An 8,192-nucleotide genomic window follows, 5' to 3' on the forward strand; every position below is an offset into this window, starting at 1 on the left:
TTCCGACTTTACCCACAATGCAAGTCATCGAATCGAACATCGGCCCCGAGTCGGACTCCATGCGTATGTCAGGTCATCGGACCCAAATTCCGCCTTCCTGCGCATGGCGGGCCATCAATATCAACTCGGTCATCGGACCCAAACTCCGCCTTTTTGCGTATGGCACGCCTTCAAATCGGTCATCGGACCCAAATTCCGCCTTCCTGTGCATGGCGGGCCATCAACATCACTCGGTCATCGGACCCAAATTCCGCCTTTCTGCGCATGGCACGCCATCAACTCGGTCATCGGACCCAAATTCCGCCTTCCTGCGCAAGGCAGGTCATCGGACACAAATTCAGACCTCGCCAATATGCCTACGTATCGAATCGGTCATCGGACCCAACTTCCGACTTCATCCATACTGTAGGGTCTTTGAGGTTGGCGCGGTGCGCTCAACCCAGGGAGTCGACCCATCGAAGCATACACCTCCCCTATATAAAGCTATTTGTCCGATTCCCACACCTGTGTAGTTTGCACCTCTGACCAGGACATCGACCCCAACTTCCGAACTCGACTGCAACGACGGCACCAGCGCCTTGGTGCGCACCTTGCGACGCACAGTCCCAACATTCGCCTTCCTGCACATGGCAGGTCATCGGACCCAAATTCCGACCTCGCGAGTATGCCTACATATCGAATCGGTCATCGGACCCAACTTCCGACTTCATCCATACCGTAGGGTCTTTGAGGTTGGCGCGGTGCGCTCAACCCGGGGAGTCGACCCAACGAAGCATACACTCCCCTATATAAGCTATTTGTCCGATTCCCACACCTGTGTAGTTTGCACCTCCGATCAAGACATCGACCCCAACTTCCGAACTCGCCTCCAACGACCGAACCAGCGCCTTGGTGCGCACCTTGCAACGCACGAGTGCCAACATTCGCCTTCCTGCACGTGGCAGGTCATCGACCCAAATTCCGACCTCGCGAGTATGCCTACATATCGAATCGGTCATCGACCCAACTTCCGACTTCATCCATACCGTAGGGTCTTTGAGGTTGGCGCGGTGCGCTCAACCCGGGGAGTCGACCCAACGAAGCATACACCTCCCCTATATAAGCTATTTGTCCGATTCCCACACCTGTGTAGCTTGCACCTCCGATCAGGACATCGACCCCAACTTCCGAACTCGACTAAAAAGACCGCACCAGCGCCTTGGTGTGCACCTTGCAACGCACAGTGTCAACATTCGCCTTCCTGCACATGGCAGGTCATCGGACCCAAATTCCGACCTCATGAGCATACCTACTAATCGAATTGGTCATCGGACCCAACTTCCGACTTCATCCATACCGTAGGGTCTTTGAGGTTGGCGCGGTGCGCTCAACCTGGGGAGTCGACCCATCGAAGCATACACCTCCCCTATATAAGCTATTTGTCCGATTCCGACACCTGTGTAGTTTGCACCTCCGCTCAGGACATCGACCCCAACTTCCGAACTCGCCTGCAACGACCGAACCAGCGCCTTGGTGCGCACCAAAAGTGCGCACTTTTGGAGGGCACTTTTGTGCGCTCCAAAGGTGCGCACTTTTGGAGGGCACTTTTCTGCGCTCCAAAGGTGCGCACTTTTGGAGGGCACTTTTTGGAGGGCACTTTTCTGCGCTCCAAAGGTGCGCACTTTTGGAGGGCACTTTTTGGAGGGCACTTTTCTGCGCTCCAAAGGTGCGCACTTTTGGAGGGCACTTTTTGGAGGGCACTTTTCTGCGCTCCAAAGGTGCGCACTTTTGGAGGGCACTTTTTGGAGGGCACTTTTCTGCGCTCCAAAGGTGCGCACTTTTGGAGGGCACTTTTTGGAGGGCACTTTTCTGCGCTCCAAAGGTGCGCACTTTTGGAGGGCACTTTTCTGCGCTCCAAAGGTGCGCACTTTTGGAGGGCACTTTTTGGAGGGCACTTTTCTGCGCTCCAAAGGTGCGCACTTTTGGAGGGCACTTTTCTGCGCTCCAAAGGTGCGCACTTTTGGAGGGCACTTTTTGGAGGGCACTTTTCTGCGCTCCAAAGGTGCGCACTTTTGGAGGGCACTTTTGTGCACTCCAAAGGTGCGCACTTTTGGAGGGCACTTTTCCTGTGCTCCAAAGGTGCACACCTAGGTGAGCACCTTCGACCACACCTTGTAGCACACCAAACTCTGACTTTCGACTTCATCCGCAATGCAGGGTCTTTGAGGTTGGCGCAATGCGCACAACCAGGGGAGTCGACCCATCAAACCCAACACCTCCCCTATATAAGCTATTTGTCTGATTCTCATACATGCGTAGCCTGCAGGAGCAATTAGGACATCGACCCCAACTTTCGGCTTCTAAACGAAAACAAGGTCTTTGAGGTTGGTGTAATGCGAACAACTAGGGGAGTCAACCCATCAAACCCAACACCTCCCCTATATAAGCTATTTGTCTGATTCTCATACATGTGTAGTCTACAGGAGCAATTAGGACATCGACCCCAACTTTTGACTTCTTAACGAAAACAAGGTCTTTGAGGTTGACGTAATGCGCACAACCAGGGGAGTCGACCCATCAAACCCAACACCTCCCCTATATAAGCTATTTGTCCGATTCTCATACATGTGTAGCCTGCAGGAGCCATTAGGACATTGACCCCAACTTTTGACTTCTTAACGAAAACAAGGTCTTTGAGGTTGGCGTAATGCGCACAACCAAGGGAGTTGACCCATCAAACCCAACACCTCCCCTATATAAGCTATTTGTCTGATTCTCATACATGTGTAGCCTGCAACAACGATTAGGACATCCACCCCAACTTCTGAATTCGTCTGCGTTGACCGCACCAAAGGTGCACGCCTTGGTGCTCACCAAAATCCGACTTCCGACTTCTTCTGCTATGCGGGGTCTTTGAGGTTGGCGCAGTGCGCACAACCAGGGGAGTCAACCCACCGAATGCAACACCTCCCCTATATAAGCTATTTGTCTGATTCTCATACATGCGTAGACTGCAGCAATGATTAGGACATCCACCCCAACTTTTGACTTCTTAAACAAGACAGGGTCTTTGAAGTTGGTGCAGTGCACACAACCAGGGGAGTCGACCCATCAAACGCAACACCTCCCCTATATAAAGCTATTTGTCCGATTCTCATACGTGTAGTCTGCAGCAGCGATTAGGACATCGACCCCAACTTCCGAATTCGTTTGCATTGACCGCACCAAAGGTGCACGCCTTGGTGTGCACCCTGGAGTGCACTTTGGTGCTCACCTCGGTGCACACTTTGGTGTGCACCTCGGTGTGCACCAAAGGTGCGCACCTTGGAGCGCACCAAAGGTGTACACTTTGGAGCGCACCACATAGGGTCTTTGAGAGGTTGGCGCAGTGCGCACACCAAGGTGGGTGTTGAGGTGCGTGCCGAGGTGGGTGGGTGCTAGGGTGCGCTCCATGGTGGGTGCCAGGGTGGGTGCGTGCTAGGGTGGATTCCAAAGAGGGTCATAGGGTGGGTGCCAAGGTGGGTTGGTGATATAGTGGGTTCAAAGGTGGGTACTAGGGTGGGTTCCAAGGTGGGTCACAAGTTGGGTGCCAGGATGCGTGGGTGTTAGGTTGGGTGCCAAGGTGGGCTCCTGCGTGGGTGGGTGCTAGGGTGGGTTTCAAGGTGGACGCGAGGGCGGGTGCCAAGGTGGGTAACAAGTTGGGTGTTAGGATGGGTGAGTGCTAGAGTGGGTGCCAAGGTGGGTGGGTGCTAAGGTGGATGCCAAGGTGGTTCACAGGGTGGGTGGGTTCTAGGGTGAGTTCCAAGGTGGGTCACAGGTTCAGTGCTAGGGTGGGTGTCAAGGCGGGTGTCGAGGTGCCTGGGTGCTAGGGTGTGGATGCCAATGTGGGTCATAGGGTGGGTACTAGGGTGGGCTGCAATGTGGGTGCCAAGGTGGGTAACATGCTCGGTGGGTTCTAAATTGGGTGCCAGGGTGGGTGTGCACCCACCTTGCCCGAGGTGGGTGCCAAGGTGCCAGTGTGGGTGGGTGCTAAGGTGGATGCCAAGGTGGGTGAGAAGGTGGGTGATAGGTTGAGTGGTAGGATGGGTGGGTGCCAAGATGGGTCACAGGGTGGGTGCAAGGGTGGGTAGGTGCTAGGGTTGGTGTCAGGGTGGGTGGGTGCTAGGTTGGGTTCCAAGGTGGGTGCGAGGGTGAGTGTCAAGGTGGGTCACAGGTTAGGTGCTAGGATGGGTGAGTGCTAGGGTGCAAAGGTGCCAGGGTGGGTGCTAGGATGGGTCGATGCTAGGGTGAGTGGCAAGGTGGGTCCACAAGTGTCAAGGTGGGTGCCGAGGTGGGTGCCAAGTCGGCGACTGCTATGGTGGATGCCAAGGTGGGTCACGGGGTGGGTGCCAAGTTGCTAGGTTGGGTTCCAAGGTGGGTGCCAACGTGGGTGCTAGGGTGCGTGGGTTAAAGGGTGTGTCACAACGTGGGTGCCAGGATGGGTGCGCACCCACACTGGCCAAGACGGGTGCGGGTGCAAGGTTGGGTTCCAAGCCCGGTCACAGGCTGGGTGCTAGGATGGGTGGGTGCCAAGGTGGGCACCAGGGTGGGTGCACCCACCCTGGCCAAGGTGGGTCACGGGGTGGGTCCTAGGGTGGGTAACGGGGTGGGTACTAAGGTGCGTGCCAAGGTGGGTCATAGGGTGGGTGCCAAGGTGGGCACCAGGGTGGGTGTGCACCAACCCTAGCCAGGGTAGGTCACGGGGTGGTTGTCGGGGTGGGCGTCAAGGAGCCAAGGTGGGTGGCAAGTAGCCAAGTTGCGTGCCAAGGTGGGTGTCGGGGTGGGTGCCAAGGATCCAAGGTGGGTGCCAAGGAACCAAGGTGGGTGTCTGGGTGGGTGCCGAGGTGGGAGCCAGGGTGGGTCCCAAGGTGAGTGCAAAGGTGGGTGCCAGGGTCAAGGTGAGTGCCAATGTGGGTTCCAAGGTGCCAGGGTCAGGGTGAGTGCCAATGTGGGTTCAAAGGTGCTAAGTTGGGTGCGAGGTTGGGTGCGAGGGTGGGTGGGTGCCAAGGTGTGCTAGGTGGAAGCCCGGGTGGGTCGGCATCCCATGGGTGTCGAGTTGGGTGCCTGATGGGTGCTTCTTGTCAAGTTTTAGTCGTCGGGACTCATTTCGAGCCTTAGAGGTCGTTTCTTGTCCGGTTGCCCTGTCTTCGACCTGGGAACCCAATTTTGGTCCTCGGGTCCCATTTTTTTTTGTCTCGCATCCCACTTTTGGCCTGTGGCCTTTTCGGGGTCGATTCTCGTTTTGGGCATCAGAGCATGTTTCTTCTCCTAAAACCCAATATTTGTTTATTAAGTCTCGGAACACATTTTTGTTCTCGTGGACCCATCATGGGTCTTGGAACGCATTTGTGGTCCTTGGGTCCCATTTTGCATCCCGAAACTTGTGTTTTGGTGCTTGATCCCTATTTTGGGTGCCCACCTTGCACCAAGTGCGCACCCGGGGCAAACCGAGCGCCTTGGTGCACCAGGGCAAGATCGAGCGTGCACCCGAGGCGCCCCGAACATGCACCAAGGTGCACTCGGCCCACATGTGAGCGCAGGTCGTTGCGCCCGAGGTGGTGTGTGGGCACCGCGTTGCAGACGGGACACTGCACGCACACGACGCCCCCTCCAGGTGCACGCACGTAGGCCGGGCCGGGTGCACACCCGACGCCCTAGCAAGGTGCGCGCACCCGGGCAGGGCTCACACTTGGCGAACGGGGCGCACTTCGCGAGGGAGGGTGTGCACCTCGACGGGGGTGGGTGGCCGGGGTGGATTCGCACGTGGGTCGCGGTTTGCTAAGTACACACTGCGACAAGCTCATAACGGGTGCGATCATACCAGCGTTAGTGCACCGGATCCCATCAGAACTCCGCAGTTAAGCGCGCTTGGGCCGGAGTAGTACTGGGATGGGTGACCTCCCGGGAAGTCCCGGTGTTGCACCCTTTTTTAGTTTTTCGCCGGGCGTCGCAATGCTATTTGAATAAACCTTTTGCCCGTTTGCGTTCTCGTCGGGGCCGGGCCGGGCCGGGGTGCGCTGCCCGCACTACCGCGCGCGCGGGGGCGACACCGAGCGCGCACCCGAGGCGCCCCGAGCACACAGGCCACGGTGCAACCCGGGCGTTGTGCGCGCACCCCGGTGCGCCCGAGGTGCTGCGCGCGCACCCAGGTGAAATCGGTGTGCACCTCGGCCAGTGCGCGCTCGGTCGAGTCGCGCACGTTGGCCAAGGTGCACGGTGATGTTTCTTACTCTAAGGTTCCGCACCAGACGCCCGGGACAGGTGAGCGAAGCTGGGCGGGGCCGGGTGCGCGGCCGGGGCAGGTGCACGCAGCTGGAGAGAGCTTTGGAGCACACTTCGGAGCGCACCAATGATGCGCTCCATTCAAAAGTTTCCTGAAAAGGCAAAAAAAGTTGAGATTATAGAATTTCCCACTTGAGAGATTGTAAAAAAAAAAAATTTAAAATGAAGGAAACGCGGGTGCCAAGGTGTGCGCAGCCCAGCCAAGGTGTGCGCACCAAGGCGCCCACCCTGGCGAAGGTGCACGCAAGGTGCGCACCCGAGGCAAACCGGACAATTAACCCAACTTTCGACTTCGCGCGCACCTTGGAGCGCACTTCGGAGCGCTCCTTGGTGCGCACCAATCTTGGGCACCTCGGAGTGCACCATGGCGCCCACCAAGGTGCGCACCCGGGGCAAACCGAGCTCCGACTTCGTGCGCACCTTGGAGCGCACGAAAGGTGCGCACCATGGCGCCCACCAAGGTGCGCAGCCCAGCCAAGGCGTGCGCATCAAGGTGCGCACCCTGGCGAAGGTGCGCACCCGGGGCAAACCGAGCTCCGACTTCGTGCGCACCTTGGAGCGCACAAAAGGTGCGCAACCCAGCCAAGGTGTGCGCACCCCGGTCAAACCGAGCTCCGAATCGTGCGCACCAGAGGTGCACGCCATCGTGCGCACCTTGGAGCACACTTCGGAGCCCTCCTTGGTGCGCGCCGATGTTGCGCACCTCGGAGCGCACCCGGGGAAAACAATGCAATTAACCCGACTTTCGACTTCGTGGGCACCTCGGAGCGCTCTCGGGTTCGCACCTCGGAGCACACCGAGGTGCGCACCTTTGATGCGCTGCCTTCACCAATTTCCAGAAAAGGCAAGAAAACATTGAGAAGGTGTGCGCACCGAGGTGCCCACCCTGGCGAAGGTGCACGCGAGGTGCGCACCCGGGGCAAACCGGGCTCCGACTTCGTGCACGCCGCACCTTGGAGCACACTTCGGAGCGCTCCTTGGTGCGCACCAGGGCGCGCAACCCAGCCGAGGTGCCCACCCCGGCGAAGGTGCACGCGAGGTGCGCACCCGGGGCAAACCGGGCTCCGACTTCGTGCACGCCATGGTGCCCACCGCGGCGAAGGTGCACGCGAGGTGCGCACCCGGGGCAAACCGGGCTCCGACTTCGTGCACGCCGCACCTTGGAGCACACTTCGGAGCGCTCCTTGGTGCGCACCATGGTGCCCACCAGGGCGCGCAACCCCGCCGAAGGTGCACGCGAGGTGCGCACCCGGGGCAAACCGGGCTCCGACTTCGTGCACGCCGCACCTTGGAGCACACTTCGGAGCGCTCCTTGGTGCGCACCATGGTGCCCACCAGGGCGCGCAACCCCGCCGAAGGTGCACGCGAGGTGCGCACCCGGGGCAAACCGGGCTCCGACTTCGTGCACGCCATGGTGCGCACCGCGGCGAAGGTGCGCACCCGGGGCAAACCGGGCTCCGACTTCGTGCACGCCGCACCTTGGAGCACACTTCGGAGCGCTCCTTGGTGCGCACCAGGGCGCGCAACCCAGCCGAGGTGCCCACCCCGGCGAAGGTGCACGCGAGGTGCGTACCCGGGGCAAACCGGGCTCCGACTTCGTGCACGCCGCACCTTGGAGCACACTTCGGAGCGCTCCTTGGTGCGCACCATGGTGCCCACCAGGCCGCGCAACCCAGCCAAGGTGTGCGCACCAAGGTGCACGCGAGGTGCGCACCCGGGGCAAACCGGGGTCCGACTTCGTGCACGCCGCACCTTGGAGCACACATCGGGGCGCTCCCGGGTTCGCACCGGCGTTGCGCACCGTGGTGGGCACCTCGGAGCACACCAAGGTGGGCAGCGAGGTGCGCACCTTTGATGCGATGCCTTCACTAATTTCCATAAAAGGCAAAAAA

General features: G+C 59.1%; 1 non-coding gene across 1 annotated transcript; it reads left to right on the plus strand.

Moving 5' to 3' along the window:
* Positions 1 to 5,825: 5,825 nt before the first annotated feature.
* Positions 5,826 to 5,944, plus strand: LOC131869946 (5S ribosomal RNA). Its single transcript, XR_009368314.1, has one exon. It is a non-coding gene; the product is annotated as a 5S ribosomal RNA (ribosomal RNA).
* The last annotated feature ends 2,248 nt before the right edge of the window (positions 5,945 to 8,192 follow it).

Source organism: Cryptomeria japonica, unplaced genomic scaffold (assembly GCF_030272615.1).
Source record: "Cryptomeria japonica unplaced genomic scaffold, Sugi_1.0 HiC_scaffold_274, whole genome shotgun sequence".
Taxonomy (NCBI): domain Eukaryota; kingdom Viridiplantae; phylum Streptophyta; class Pinopsida; order Cupressales; family Cupressaceae; genus Cryptomeria; species Cryptomeria japonica.